The 16,842-nt window shown below is 35.8% G+C and overlaps 1 protein-coding gene across 6 annotated transcripts in view; it reads right to left on the reverse strand.

Moving 5' to 3' along the window:
• The window catches only part of LOC149806525 (TLC domain-containing protein 4-B-like), a 93,607-nt gene that overhangs the window by 59,232 nt on the left and 17,533 nt on the right, over positions 1-16,842 (reverse strand). The window contains exon 1 of one of the 6 annotated variants that reach the window (XM_089954191.1): positions 6,189-6,334. The exons of the other annotated variants lie outside the window; for them this stretch is intronic. The gene's annotated coding sequence lies outside the window, so the exon portion shown is untranslated. Of the gene's footprint in view, positions 1-6,188; positions 6,335-16,842 lie in introns of those variants that run through there. 6 annotated transcript variants of the gene reach the window in all.

Consider the following 16,842-nt stretch of genomic DNA (forward strand, 5'->3'; position numbering starts at 1 on the left):
AATGTCTGCAGTGTGACAGTTTATTGTTATGTCTAGCACTGAGGCATCATGCTTCAGACATGTAGCATTATGTCCCACCCAGTCACATTATTCTGACACCAGGTTGACCAGTCCTAACACTAACCTCTTAATGCTGAGTACCAAGCGAGGCATCTGTTAGTACCATTTCTGTAAGTCTTTGGTATGACTTGGCTGGGATTCGAACCTGCGACCTCCCACATCCGAGGCAGACACTCTAACCACTATACCACCGGAACAGTACATTAGTTTATCATGAAAGTTTATATATATATATATATATATATATATATATATATATATATATATATATATATATATATATATATATATATATATATATATATTTCTTTGTGAACAGGGGCCTTGTGTGGATGAGTGGTCTAAAGCGATCACCATTCCGGATCACTGGTATCTCACCTTTGTTTGCATGGGTTCGGCTATCATGGGTATGTGAGAAAGTTTGCCAGTAGCTTCTCGTGGGTGGTTCTTCCTGGGGTTTTTCAGGTTCTTCTCCACCAGTTATACTGGCTGCCATGTATAGCCTATCTTGTGCTGGAAAATGGTATTAAACCATACAACAACTTTGTGACCAATAAAAAGTATTTAAAAAATACAAGCAATAAATGACAATTTTTCACCAGTTTTTATGTATATCTATATTATTGTGTTAATTTTCACAATTCTAGACTGAAAGGGTCATTTACTAAATAACATTAAATACAAATATTCTTTATGGTTGTAGGTTTGTACTGTAAGATGAGGTCATTCTTGTAAACACATTCATAGTTTCAAAGACATTGAAATAAACATGTTGATGAGTTCTGTACAGATCATGGGATTCCCAACCCCAAGGGAAATCAACTGACCTAATTCCTGACTGGCTAGCTGTTAGAGTACTTGACCTTGTTTAAAGTACTTCACCTTGTTTAAAGTATCTGACCTTGTTTAAAGTACTTGACCTTGCTTAAAAGTACTTGACCTTGTTTAAAGTAACGTGATTTTTCAAAATGATTTTGTTGCACCTCATTCTGATTTCTGTATTACATCTCAGTTTTTTATATAAGAGATAACAGACTTCGGATTACTTACAGCATTATTATCAGTCTTTGATGGGACAAATATTTCTGGTCATTTAAATGAATTTATTTATTGTAATTATTCATTGGAATTACAATGCTCACTTTTCAGATCTAGTAGCCGTAATGAATTAGTGTGATTTCATTTAAAGACATAATTGATCATATCTGTGTGATACTTCAAGACTATTGGCACATCATCATAAAAGCGTGAACTTCATTTGGATTACCACTACTTTTGGACATGCGATAGAACTTTATGGACTAATAGAACTTTTAGGACTGTTTAGGATTTCATTAACCATACTGTAAGTAATTTTAATTTTTCACCTATTTTATGTAAATAAATCAAATTTTGACTTTTACAAAACTTTTTGGTTTTTGCTCTTTTTTGTTTCTTAGTTTAAGACCATAGAGTTGAAACACTTCTTCCAACAATGCACATCATTCAATGTTTTTTTAATTTTCATTTTGTTAGCCAACAATTGTTAAACTGCTTGAAGATGGGTTATATGTTTCAGTGTTAAGTGTTTTGATCTTTTGCAATTCTCTAACATCAAAATCTCTGTTTCAGTGTATTTATCATGCCATGGTTGCTGTACATGCATCAGGGAAGGTAATTCTTGCTCAAACTTCAGCGATGTTCATGCTGTTATCAGTAGATAATTTGCAAATAATGTGATCAAATTTTATGGGACAATATAACTGTTACAATATAAAACTCCATCTTTTACTTTAATTCAATTAAATCTTTTGACTTACAACATCTCTGACTTCCTTAGTCATTCACAATCCCAAGAAATAAATGCATAGCTTTGAACAGGGACCAATTTATAACCCTCATTAAACATTTTATAATCTATCCTTAATGATTTTAATGGGGTGGGTGGGTGATTACTGTTGTTGTTGCTGTTGTATTTACTGATATTGTTTGACAGATGGGGTATCCATATTGATTTTATTTAGATGAATTCTCTAATTTACAGTTCTGTCATGTTCACTGATAATATCAGCAGAATTCATCTCATGAAGACCACATTTTGCTCCAAGCATGAAGTACATAACACTGATTTTGGATGGTATTTCAGCCATCTGAGGCAGATGTACCCAAAATCAAAATGTGGAAGAGACCTTATTGGCCAAGTGACACAATTATGTACAAGTCTGGCACTAAATTATTGTCCCATGTTGGTGTAGGTTGTAGTTGGCTAAGATGGTGCCAACTGCAAACCAGTACATAATCAAATGCTTACATGTTTATTTTTGGTACACACAAGATCATGCAATGTCAATGCTAGTAGAAATTAGAAATGTCAAAAAGTAACGTGTCACAAGTTTTAATTTGTTTAGATTCAATGAATCTGCTTCTTTTTTTTTTTGTTTCTCTGTTGGCTGAAATGGCTATATCACACAGGAAATGAGAACAAAATGACTTTTCAAAGGACTCACCCAGGCAGTCAACCTGATCTGTCTTAGGCAGGGATCAAACCTGCAACCCTTGCATCATGGTCTAATGTTGAGCTAAAAGAGCTACAGTGACTCCCACAGAATCTTAAAAGTGCACCAAGAATTTGGTAACAAGTCCAATCAACAGGGAGGTAATGTTCATTAGTCTTGCACGGAAGAATGTTTGAATATGTTGTGGCCTTGAGGCTTTTTGGAAATCAAATATTTGTGGCTGAATGTAAATTTATCTGACAGGAAATTGATTAAAGTCAATTGATGGTTAATACAGATACCAATAACACCAACTACCTTACTGCTGTATTGTAGCTGTTGTGATCAGAGGTTTCTGTAATAGTGTTATGGCTGCAAATCAAGCAATGCATTCCACATCCAACATTTTCAATTAGAGGTAGTGTAAATCTGGGTCAGAAACAAGTTAACCTCCATACAACTAACAACTACAGTATACTAGTATAAGTACAAGAGGCTCAAATCTCAAGTATTTCCCAAGCTACAGTAGTAAGACCTAGTTTTTTTGGTATGGTGTTGTTCAGCGCAGACACAAATGAAGGTTAACAAGCTACAATAGCAAGATCAAGTTTCTGGTACTGCATTTTCCAGCATGAAGGTGATTTAGTGCTGAGATTATCCTGGCATAATATGCACCTCATAGCAAACTTCCTACAATAATGTCCCCCTATAAAAAAAATATTTAGTAGTAATTACAAGATTTCATGATTGTATATGTAGTGCCATACTCGATCTCCAAGCAGAACAATTTTCATGTAGGACCAACTAGACATCATAAACAGTCTTCTGGTGAAAATGCTATGCCAATATGACTTTCCATTCAGTAATAACAAGATAACAGCACAGCAATAACATGATTTCCTATCCTCATATTTCACTGCTTAACAGTAAAACCTGTCTTTAGATAACACCAGTTCCTTAGGGACACTGCGAGTCCCTCAGGCTCATCTAACTTCCCCTTTCACGTTTAGCTTCTATGCACAGAGCATCTGTCCTTAAATTTTAATATTTTATGTTTTTTGTTGGTTCTGATGGCATTTTAAACATATTATTGGATATATCATGCTGAGGAAATGAGCAGCTAAGTGCCTTCCCTAAGGACACAATAAGTCAGCTGACCCAGGCGTGTCTCACTCTCATGAAACTTGGCTTACCTGGTACAAGTCTGACGCTCAACCAAATGAGTTACCATTGCTGGGGAAAAAAGTAAGATTTAAGTGAATCGAATAAAAGCAGCACTGCCCCAGAACACATTCAAAATACTATGTGATTAAACTGTTGACTAAAAACATGTTCCTATATAAGCAAAAATGAAAGAATGAAGTTAATTATGAACTTTGAATTTACAATTAGCTGTGCTAATCAAAGAAATGCTTTCATTTTGTAATTAAACAAAACTATAAGTGATGGGTACATCATCAAGGACTCTGCTTGTTACAATTTGTTCTGCACAGCCTAAAACAGCTGAACATTGTGGAACAAATGGCATCAGTCCAACAATAATAGCCAATAACTCCTCAAAATGATGATGAAACATGATGGCAATCAAATTTGTTAAAGATTTAAGACTCATATAAAATCTGATTGAAATCCAGGATAATCCTTGGGTGGTAAAACAAACGCTGGAGAAAAATGGGTGATCATTCCACTAATTATAATTCTGGAACATTACAATTAATCTTGTGACGGGCACATCTGGAAAATAAACCTGTCAATTATACTCTGCTGCACACCAAATCCTTTTGAAATCGAAGAATCTCAGGTAATGTTAAGAAGGACAAACACTCAAGGGCCATGACTCCTGAAAATGATGGCATGGAACACAGGGAAACATGAGATTGAAAATCACGTCCATATAAAGTTGTTTACCATACATACTGGTGTATGAAATCCAACAATCATTGGAAAAGTTATATTGCAAATCAAATGCTAGGCAGATAGCCAATCAGGACCAGCAACAAATTACGAGGAATGACAGATTTATTCAACATCTCATCAACACAAAGCTTCATACCAAATTTAATTGAAATCCAATAATTGTGGAATTATGCTGTTGAAACCTGATGTAGAAGGACTGGCAACAAGGACTACAAGTCCTAGAAATGAAGGATGGCAACAAGGACTACAAGTCCTAGAAATGAAGGACTGGCAACAAGGACTACAAGTCCAAGAAATGAAGGACTGGCAACAAGGACTACAAGTCCTAGAAATGAAGCTGCATGTAAAACTGGTTGAAATCAAACAATCCTATTTGTAGTCAGAGTTACAGTGGGTAGTTAGGACAATCCTACTTGTAGTCAGAGTTACAGTGGGTAGTTAGGACAATCCTATTTGTAGTCAGAGTTACAGTGGGTAATTAGGACAATCCTATTTGTAGTCAGAGTTACAGTGGGTAGTTAGGACAATCCTATTTGTAGTCAGAGTTACAGTGGGTAATTAGGAACCATAATTCCTGTAAATGAAGCTGCTGAAGCTGGAATTCAAGTTCATTAAAAGGTCTCTTTAATATAAAGCTGCATTTCAAATTTTGGTAGAAATCCCAAACTCTATAGTTACGCTGTGGAAACAAAGGTTAAGGTGGGTGAACAGGGTCAATGACTTCTGTATATGACGTTTTGGAAATGAGTCATGCAAAGTCATATAAAGCCTCAACCCAATTTGGATTGAAATCCAACAACACATATTTCAAGTTATCTTGCAGAAACCAGATTGTTTATGGATGGACAGATGTGCAAATAGACACATGGAAGGACAACATTCTTATCTTGGGACCTCGCCAACTTCACAGAGTGGGGTCCTAGTAAATTCTCAAAATGCTTTCAAATTTTGTACTATCAGATACAACAGAAAAAAAATACAATATCTGTAAAACTCAGTCTAAAAGAGTAATGCTCAAATGATCTGGTTTTGTCTCTCTGTACTATATACAGAGAAAAAGAACTTACAATGTAGTTATATTGCTGAGCCACAGAAGCTCAGTTGGTTGAACACTGGACTTTAACTCAAGGGTTGTGGGTTTGATGCCCACCCAGGGAAAGACATATAACTCCCAGTTCTTTAGCAAGATAAGCCAATACTGTGTTAAAAGTGCCATCAAAAATATATTTATCCTGGACAACAGATACCCCTTTTACAGGCCCACACATGACCAATAGCAATGATGTAACACTGGGATGTTATCAATCACACAAGTGCCCAAACTATTGTTAATCAAGATGCTCACATGCTGTGGTACTAGTTCAACACAACTGGTCCACCGCAAATCAATTTAGTTTATCTGTTGTCAAAATCTAAATATTGATGTGAGAAAAGTTAAATATTTCAAAGGAAAATTCCCATTGTCAATGTTGCAATTTCTATATATAGTACAATAGCTGCAGCAACACAGATGGTAGAGTGTTGGACATGTAATTAAATGGTTGCAGGTTTGATACCAACCCAGGATAGCCAGTGTTGGCTGCCTTGGTGTGTCATTGGAAAAGGCACTTAGGTTCACTAGCAAGTGTTGGCTGCCTCAGCCAGTCATTGGAAAAGGCACTTAGATCCCATTTCCTTGGCATGATATACCCAATACTGTCTTTAAGTGCCATTAAAACTGACAAAAACAAAACTAACCTCACACAACCTAACCAACATTCTGGCTCTTCATGAATAATTCACATCAGAGCTCTACTGCACATGGAGTCCACTGCATCTGTAGCTGTATTTACTGCATGGTTTGTAATTTGAGATGGCGGTTTGATAAAGAGGAAGTATAAAGTGAGTCATCCATAATGGAAACTGCTGGATGACATCACACAAATCACATGTCTGAGCAAATTTCCTTATGTAGCATGTATTCAACCAGTATCAGCTGGGATGGGCTTTTATATGATAGGCTGGTAATTTATTTGTATTATAAATAACCTATTAAACATTTGAGAAAAAAAAACAAGTCTGCACCTGCATCTTCTAAAACATTCTACAATTATCATATCTGTATTCAAAAACGGGGGGAAACTTTGGTCTTTATTTCATTCCAAGTTATATTGATTTCTAATTTCAGGTGTATAAATTCTATAATTAGTGTTGTGACTGTAGCAAGTGCTGGGGAAATAATTTTTTCTGTCTTAGCATGCAAGTGTCGTTACAAATTTCACAAATCTTGTCAATAATGGAGCAACAAAATGTTTTCAAGTAAGCCAGAGCACAATACTGAATAGTGAGTAATATAATTATGACCTCCATACAGGAACTATATACATATATTTCTAAGGAAATAAACAAACATACTTACAAATGATAAACTGAACTATATACATATATTTCTAAGGAAATAAACAAACATACCTACAAATGATAAACTTAACTATATACATATATTTCTAAGGAAATAAACAAACATACTTACAAATGATAAACTGCGCAAAATCTTCTGACAAGGTCATAGTGTGATCAGTCTAAAAAGTGACCTTTATGTTTTAATTTTATACTTTTAATAAATTATTAACAGTACTGTCAAGTTTAATTATACCTTTGTCTTCTTTTTTTCTTCAAGCTAAATATCTAAGTGGTTTTAGCCAGAACTGGCATGTCTGTGTCCTCAGTAGAGTACTTTTGGAAAGTTCAATTTGCTGAAATGTAACCCCAAGCTTGGAAAAAGGTCCATGGGTTGTTATACTACTTTCCCAGTAAACATTATCATAACTGTCCCCTGAGGGGTCCATGCTTCATTTTTTTTAAGTCTATCCCCATGTTGAATTTAAGCATATTTTTTGTTCCCCTTTCTTTAAGAGATGGAACAGTGTTACTAACTGACATGCCCACTCTATACTTTACAATGTAACTATAGGCCACTTAAACATACAGTTTATGTCTGCTATCATTTTAGTCAAGAAATTTTCAGCATATTTCTATAGTTACCTCAAGTGTGCATACTGTATATACATGCTTATAAGTCCAGTCAAACTGCGAATGACAAAGATCCTGATCTACCATAACATAATGCACCTGTGAATCTGGGTCTCTTGTTTGTTCTACTGATTACTCCTAACAACTGCATAGACCCGTATATGCTGGCAAATCTGGGTCTGTGCAGTTTGCAGTTGGACTCGACTTATGAGCGAGTATACATGGTATCCTCTCATTATTAAATGAACTTTCTTCATGGTAATGAACCAAAATTTACATAAATCAAGCTTGTTACGAGGAGAAAATGGTCCATGCACATGAAGTGTGAAACACTTGGTTGCAGCTTTATCAGACTAGCTATTAGAAAATGGTCCACGAAGTGTGAAAGATTTGGTTGCAGTTTTGTCTGACTAGTTTGTCATTGAATTGAAGCAAACAACTCAACATTCAAATAGTATATCATGAATAAAAGGACAGAAAATCTGAATATTCATTTGTTTACCTTGTGTGGCAGCATTGTACAAAATACAAAGCAAAATATAAACTATACAATGCTAATTATTCTTTATGCAGACTTTTAAACAGTTAATTCACCAAACATTCAAAGACTCACTCAAAAATCAATCTTCTCACAAATCTAAATATTTACATTGATCAAAACTATTTCTACCAGTATTTACTGTCAATCAATTTATCTTGAAAAAGTAACATGCTGTACTGCAAGTTTATAAAGAACATGGTATAGAAAGAAAGCCTCTATGTATTAATCAACATATTCAAATTTAATTAAATTAAATTGACAAATGTCTGGGTGATTTTCATTGGGAATAAAATGCTTCTGAGAGATTCTTATTGAAAAGATTGCGGCTTTTCGCTTAACAGGTTACTGAAGGCTACAGTCCAAGTTTCCTCTGACTCTTGCCACCCTATTTTTGATACTTGGACCATGAAGGCTACAGCCCTTCATTACTTATACTCCATCTTCATCATTAAAGGAACATGGCCATGCACAGTTCTTTCATAAGCAGAGATGACAATACCAACAGTCAAATTAGATTTCTAAATCCCAAAACAAAGTTCACACAAGACCTCATTAGTCTCATATAACTGGATTTAGATGACTGTTGTTGTTATTGTTTTAATTTGGCTTGGTAACAGGCAAAGATGTCATTAAATATTAAAGTAGACAAAAACAGAAAGCAAAACAGATGGATTCAATTATTTCATTATTTTTTATTTTACCTCGAAAAACGCGTTTTTTTTACGTTTTTTATTTTTTTGCGTTTTTTATATTTGGTACTTCCATTTTTTTTATCATCGGCCATACAGGTTATTATATGGAGGAAACCATAGAGTGGTCAGATCAGTCAGATGGTGATAACGACATTGAGTGAAAAAAATTTCAATGTTACCTGGACTATGGTTTAAAACTTTTGACATTTTTTCATATTTGTATCACTGAAACTTTAAAACTGGTATGTCGCGTGTAAATAAGTAAAATATTGATTTTTTTGTTGCCTAAAAACTACTGGAACCTTCTTTTTTTCGTTTTTTATTTATTGAGAAAAAAATGCATTTTTTTTACATTTTTTATTTTAATTTTAAAGTTTTTAACATCTATGATGTTGATCAAATTCCATCTGAATACACCTCTGCCTCAAGACAAAGGGGTCCAAATACACACACACACACACACATGCATGTAGGCCACACTATAAGCGACTGCACAAGTTACCAAATGAAGCAAGAAGGGGCAGGCTATCCTGACTAGACTTTGAGAAGACCATGAGTGGGGAGTAGCAGCACCATTTAATGGCATAATACTCATGATATAACTGCTTTGTGAAAAGTTGTCATTAAACAGGTTTTTCTACTGAAACTGTCTGGGTTTTTTTTCTTCATAAACTTCCTTTATTTTCAAAATAACCAATCTATTAAAGATGATGAAAAACATAACTTCAACAGGTTTCACATCAAGTACATATGTGACTTGTGTACCTGCAAAGCACTGTGTATTACATCCCTGTTTTTTGCACAACAAAACAGGATTCCTTTCAAAAAGTAAAGTCGTTTATTTTGCATAAATACTGTCATCACTGACACTCAATTTTTTCAGACTGTTTTATTGGTGAAATATTGATGCTGTGGTATTACTGCAAGTAACAGTAAACTTCTGAGCAAATCTGATTTCCAAATTAGATATTTTGAGTTCAATACAAAGTTTGGACTTGATTCTTCATAATGATCCATACTTATAAAACAAAGCTTTGAATTCATCAGGAAATCTGTTAGCTTGGTTGCTATCTTAAATTACATTTGTGAATGACTAAGGTAGTTTGTTTATATTACTTACACAATAGTATTTATAACAGTGAGTAATCAGTTGAAACAAGTTGACCCAACCCATGACTGTGACTGCTAGCTCTCATCCAGGAAGAATTTTAACTTTAAGGTTATGATGCCTCATTTCAATCATTCCCAGTCATCAATGGAATCAACAAAGGCTACCTACTGTCCCAAACCCTCTTCAGTATTATATTCTCTGCCATGCTAACAGATGCCTTAAATGACTATACAATGAAATCAACAAGTTGTTTAATCTGAAGTGATTATGGATGAAGCTAAAGTTACATAAAGTGACTGTTTGTGATCTGTTTGCTGATGACTGTTCCAGGAGTCTGACATGCAACTGTGTAAGGACTATTTTTCCTCAGTTGCTGATGACTGTTCCAGGAGTCTGACATGCAACTGTGTAAGGACTATTTTTCCTCAGTTGCTGATGACTGTTCCAGGAGTCTGACATGCAACAGTGTAAGGACCAGTTTTCTTCAGCTGCTGATGACTGTTCCAGGTGTCTGACATGCAACAGTGTAAGGACCATTTTTCTTCAGTTGCTGATGACTGTTCCAGGAGACTGACATGCAACAGTGTAAGACCCATTTTTCTTCAGTTGCTGATGACTGTTCCAGGAGTCTGACATGCAACAGTGTAAGGATAATTTTTCTTCAGTTAGGTGACATTTCTGGTCTCACATTCAGTAACAACAGAGGTGATGCACCAATCTTATATCACAGTGAATAGCCTTTGACATTCGACAAGTTCTTCTACCTCAATATTAAACTGTCATATGCAGACAAAATCGATAATGAAACCAATGCCACAATTGCCCAAGCAAGTGTAGATTTTGGCATACTAAGCACAGAAGTGTGGAAGCAAGGTGGCATAGGCCTGTAAACAAAACAAAAGATCTACAACACCACTCTGTTGCCATCCCTGCTGATTGCGAGCAAAACAAGGATGGTGTACAGATGCTATGCCATGATTTAAAACATTTTCACATAGGCTGCCTGAGGGAAATGATGAGGATAAGATGGCAGAGCAGGATCCCAGATACTGCTGTTCTCATATGAGCAGGCATTCCAAGCATCCAAACTCTGCTGATGAAAACAGAGATGAGATTGGCAGGCCACATCAATGAGATTTCAAATGACCAACCACCAAAGGCCTATGGCCTGCTGAATGAGAATAAACGATCTCTCGGCGGTTAGAAAATGCATCACAGACCCCCTAAAGTCATCCCAGAAACACTTCAATATTGATCTTATGTAGGATCATTCTACCTGCCACAGTATCATCCATACTGCCACAGTATCATCCATACTGCCAAAGCATCATCCATACTGCCACAGTATGATCCATACTGCCACAGTATCATCCATACTGATATCATCCATACTGCTATAGTATCATCCATACTGCCACAGTATCATCCATATTGCCACAGTATCACCCATACTGCCAAAGCATCATCCATACTGCCACAGTATCATCCATACTGCCAAAGTATCATCCATACTGCCACAGTATAATCCATACTGATATAGTATCATCCATACTGATATAGTATCATCCATAAGCCACAGCATCATCCATACTGATATCATCCATACTGATATAGTATCATCCATAAGCCACAGCATCATCCATACTGATACAGTATCATCCATAAGCCAAAGTATCATCCATACTGCCACAGTATCACCTATACTGCCACAGTATAATCCATACTGCCACAGTATCACCCATACTGCTAAAGCATCATCCATACTGCCAAAGTATCATCCATATTGCCACAGTATCATCCATACTGCCACAGTATCATCCATACTGAAAAAGCATCATCCATACTGCCAAAGTATCATTCGTACTGCTATAGTATCATCCATACTGCCAGAGGATCATCCATACTGCCACAGTATCATCCATACTGGAGCTACGACTATGAACTGAGCAAAATTGCAGAGGCAGTACATAAATACAAGTAACAATGCAGCACATCCTCTGTTGGTCAAGCAACATGAAGCAGAATCTCCTGTCTGGTGTGCCACAGACAGTTCAGACTTGCTTGATCAGCCACTAACATGCTCACAGAAACCAAACCAGTTAGTAATCTCATAGTCATCTTCAACCTCAAAGGAGAAACCACAGATAATTAGATAATAAATGCTAAATGACACTGATTGAAATGTTGAGTAGATATGTACTGTGTAATGAGAACCTTTTTGTTTTCTATAAAAATTATTAGATAATTTTTTCTAATTGCCAAAAGTGTTTTTATTTCCAATGAATAAATTCATGATGGAAATTCCTCAACATTGCAAGATGATCAATAAAATCCTGGAGTTTTCTATAAAACAAAGAGATAAACTCTCTCTCTCTCTCTCTCTCTCTCTCTCTCTCTCTCTCTATATATATATATATATATATATATATATATATATACACAAAGTTGTCTCTTTCTACAAAATCTGAATTTGCCAGTAGCTTCTCGTGGGTCGGTGGTCCTTTCCACTGTTTTCCCGGGTTCTTCCTCCACTATTAATGCTGGCCGCCATGTATAGCCTATAGTGTGCTGAAAAATGGTGTTAAACCCTACAACAACAACAAAATCTGAATTTGAGTTGATTTGCTATTTTACTTGTTTATATTAACCTCCGTGGACTCAAGGAGTCGTGGTTAGTTGCCAGTCTCATGACTAAAAGGATACAGGTTTGAATCCTACCATGGATCAACCTAGGTTGGTTACCACGGTGTATTATTGGGCAAGGCACTTTACTCTAACTGCCTCTGCAGTAAATGACCTACTTGTGTTGTTTTGCCATGAAGCACCAAATTTTTTCCAGATTATACCCATTTGCAAGAGGGTTCATTTTTGGCGACATATTTCCTGGTTCCTGGAAGGAGTCTGGGGATCAAAAGGGTCAAATGTACACAGTAAAATTTTGCTAACATTAATCATATTTTTAAAACTTCAAAAAATCTTCTTTATGCAATCTTAGCCCAAAGACCAAATAACTAAACATTAAATCGTCAAACTTTCCCTGGCAAACACATGCATGTAAAGATCACCTGTGTATAAAGACCAATTTTCCTGCCTTTCATTTATGATTGTATACAAGTCAGTTTTTACCTTCAAGTCAATTTTTACCTTCAAACAAAGATCATGTACTCTCAGTAGCCACTTTTATCTGGTCACCTACCTGTATCTGGTCTTTCTACACTGGTTTCACAGTAGAGACTATATGACTACTCTGTCAACATTAAGGGTCAATGGTTTACTTTGGGGGAATTACAGAGGAAGGAGCCTAGGGGGTATAAAATAATGCTGTTTATGGTCCAGCAATATATGAAAAGCATAGGGATTTGTGAATGCGAATCACTAAAACGTCTCCCCTTTAAAGTTTGAAGTCTTCATCAGAAACAGTGTACTGAAAAACTGGACATTTTATACATGCACTTTAAATGTATTCCTTCAAAGGATTGGGCTAAAGCAGTCCTTTAAATGTATTCCTTCCGAGGATTGGGCTAAAGCAGTCCTTTAAATGTATTCCTTCAAAGGATTGGGCTAAAGCAGTCCTTTAAATGTATTCCTTCAAAGGATTGGGCTAAAGCAGTCCTTTAAATGTATTCCTTCCGAGGATTGGGCTAAAGCAGTCCTTTAAATGTATTCCTTCCGAGGACTGGGGTAAAGCAGTCCTTTAAATGCATTCCTTCTGAGGATTGGTGTAAAGCAGTCCTGACTCCTTACTTTTACAGATACAGCAAGGTATAAAAATAACTCTTGTGCCCAAAGCCTTAAGGCTAGGAGGATTCTTAGTCTGGGCTAATATATGTTGAATTTAGTTAGCCAAGTAATGTATGATACAAAGACAAAGCGAAATAATTACAATTCAATAGTAAAACTAACCTAAGTAGCCTCAAAGACGCATTCCATCCCAAACGGATATTTAACTACTATAATGAGTGTGTTCTTTGCAGCAACTAACAATGTAAAATGATGGCCCTACCACCAAATCCTCCCATTTCATCTAGTTTGGACTTTTTAATTTTCAGGAAATGTTCTCCAAACCTTGCTTTCTTGTGCATCAAGTTCATTATGAATTGACTGAAAAGATGCATGTGCCACAGCGACATTCTTGCCACTTTGATATCATATGAGTACATGTTCAACGCATTTGAAAACAACCCATCCTATTTAAATTTAAATGCAAAATAATCTATCCAACATTTTACATCCCTGCTCAGTACTCCCATTCTTGGACTCCGGTGTTCTTTTCTTCAAAATATCTTCTTCACAATTCAATTGTAGGCAAAAAAAATCATGGCATTTCATTATCTTTATTTTCAATAATTTTTGCAGTGTGTGTGTGTGTGTGTGTGTGCGTGTGTGAAGGCAGTTTCAAAGCAAATAGACTTTTATGCTTTTTCTATCATACTGAATTTAAGAGCTGGGCTTCCATTTAACTTATGAAATTTGCTTGACCCAGCATAGAATAACCATATCTGCTTCTTACAAAAAAATGTTAGACTAAAGTTAAAGTTGCAAAAGCAACAGTATGTCCCTTGTAAAAGATCATAAAAATCACCTTATCAGTTATACTGTCAAAATGGTAAATGGATTTACAGCAGTGTATGAGCAAAAAGAATTTCTGGTGTGATTGCTCATGAACTATGTATTGATGATAAGAAAAACTACAGCAGCCAACAGAGTAAAAGGTAACTGATATTCACTCTGTAATGTTCCAATTACAAATCACTCCATACTGACAACATATACCACAATATATCAGCACCACTTTTCAGTGTGCTATAATAATTACTACACTGTAACATATACTTACAAGCTGATATGTAATGGGATCCTTAAGTGGCCTGTTCCAATGCAAAATGGTGGTATCTGTAGCTCGGGTATACCTAATTAATGTTTTGTTTACCTGATGAATACCTAATTAATGTTTTGTTTACTTGATACACTTAAGTCTGCAATAGGTTTAGGAATATTTTGAAGCTCTTTTCGCTTGAATACACATTCATCTTGTTCAGTAGGTGTGCACGCCTAGCTTGAATACACATTCATCTGAGTACAGTAGGTGTGTATGACTAGCATGAACAAACACTCATCTGAATACAGTAGGTGTGCATGCGTAGCTTGAATACACATTCATCTGAGTACAGTAGGTGTGTATGCCTAGCTTGAATACACATTCATCTGAGTACAGTAGGTGTGTATGCCTAGCTTGAATACACATTCATCTGAGTACAGTAGGTGTGTATGACTACCATGGATACACATTCATCTGAGTACAGTAGGTGTGTACGCCTAGCTTGAATACATGCTCATCTGAGTACAGTAGGTGTGTATGACTAGCATGAATACACATTCATCTGAGTACAGTAGGTGTGTATGCCTAGCTTGAATACACATTCATCTGAGTACAGTAGGTGTGTATGACTAGCTTGAATACACACTCATCTGAGTACAGTAGGTGTGTATGCCTAGCTTGAATACATGCTCATCTGAGTACAGTAGGTATGACTAGCTTGAATACACATTCATCAGAGTACAGTAGGTGTGTATGTCTAGCTTGAATACACACTCATCTGAGTAAAGTATGTGTGTATGCCTAGCTTGAATACACACTCATCTGAGTACAGTACATGTGTACACCAAACTACACACCCTTAATGGCAGCTCACTGGGTAGAGCAACAGACTTGTAATACAGAGGTCACTGGTCTGATGCCTGCCAAATCCAGCCCAGTTCACCTGCCTCAGTGTGTCCTTGGATAAGGCATTTTTATAGCAGCTCCCATTTCCATGGCATGAAATATCCATTAATGTGCTAAAATGCTGTTAAATCAACACAAAAACCATCATACCCATGGGATATTTGGAATATCATGTTAAATCAACACAAAAACCATCATACCCACGGGATATTTGGAATCTCATCTTAAATCAATACAAAAACCATCATACCCATGGGATATTTGGAATCTCATCTTAAATCGACACAAAAACCATCATACCCATGGGATATTTGGAATCTCATCTTAAATCAATACAAAAACCATCATACCCATGAGATATTTGGAATCTCATCTTAAATCAACACAAAAACCATCAAACCCATGGGATATTTGGAATCTCATCTTAAATCAACACTAAAACCATCATACCCATTTGATATTTGGAATCTCATCTTAAATCAACACAAAAACCATCATACCCATGGGATATTTGGAATCTCATCTTAAATCAACACAAAAACCATCATACCCATGGGATATTTGGAATCTCATCTTAAATCAAAACAAAGACCATCATACTCATGGGATATTTGGAATCTCATCTTAAATCAAAACAAAAACCATCAAACCCATGGGATATTTGGAATTTCGTCTTAAATCAACTCAAAAACCATCAAACCCATGGGATATTTGGAATTTCATCTTAAATCAACTCAAAAACCATCATACCCATGGGATATTTGGAATCTCATCTTAAATCAACACAAAAACCATCATACCCATGGGATATTTGGAATCTCATCTTAAATCAACACAAAAACCATCATACCCATGGGATATTTGGAATCTCATCTTAAATCAACACAAAAACCATCATACCCATGGGATATTTGGAATCTAATCTTAAATCAATACAAAAACCATCATACCCATGGGATATTTGGAATCTCATCTTAAATCAATACAAAAACCATCATACCCATGGGATATTTGGAATCTCATCTTAAATCAACACAAAAACCATCATACCCATGGGATATTTGGAATCTCATCTTAAATCAACACAAAAACCATCATATCCATGGGATATTTGGAATCTCATCTTAAATCAACACAAAAACCATCATACCCATGGGATATTTGGAATCTCATCTTAAATCAACACAAAAACCATCATACCCATGGGATATTTGGAATCTCATCTTAAATCAACACAAAAACCATCATATCCATGGGATATTTGGAATCTCATCTTAAATCAAAACAAAAACCATCATATCCATGGGATA

The sequence above is a fragment of the Sinohyriopsis cumingii genome, chromosome 1 (assembly GCF_028554795.1).
Source record: "Sinohyriopsis cumingii isolate HCF-2022 chromosome 1, ASM2855479v2, whole genome shotgun sequence".
NCBI lineage: Eukaryota > Metazoa > Mollusca > Bivalvia > Unionida > Unionidae > Sinohyriopsis > Sinohyriopsis cumingii.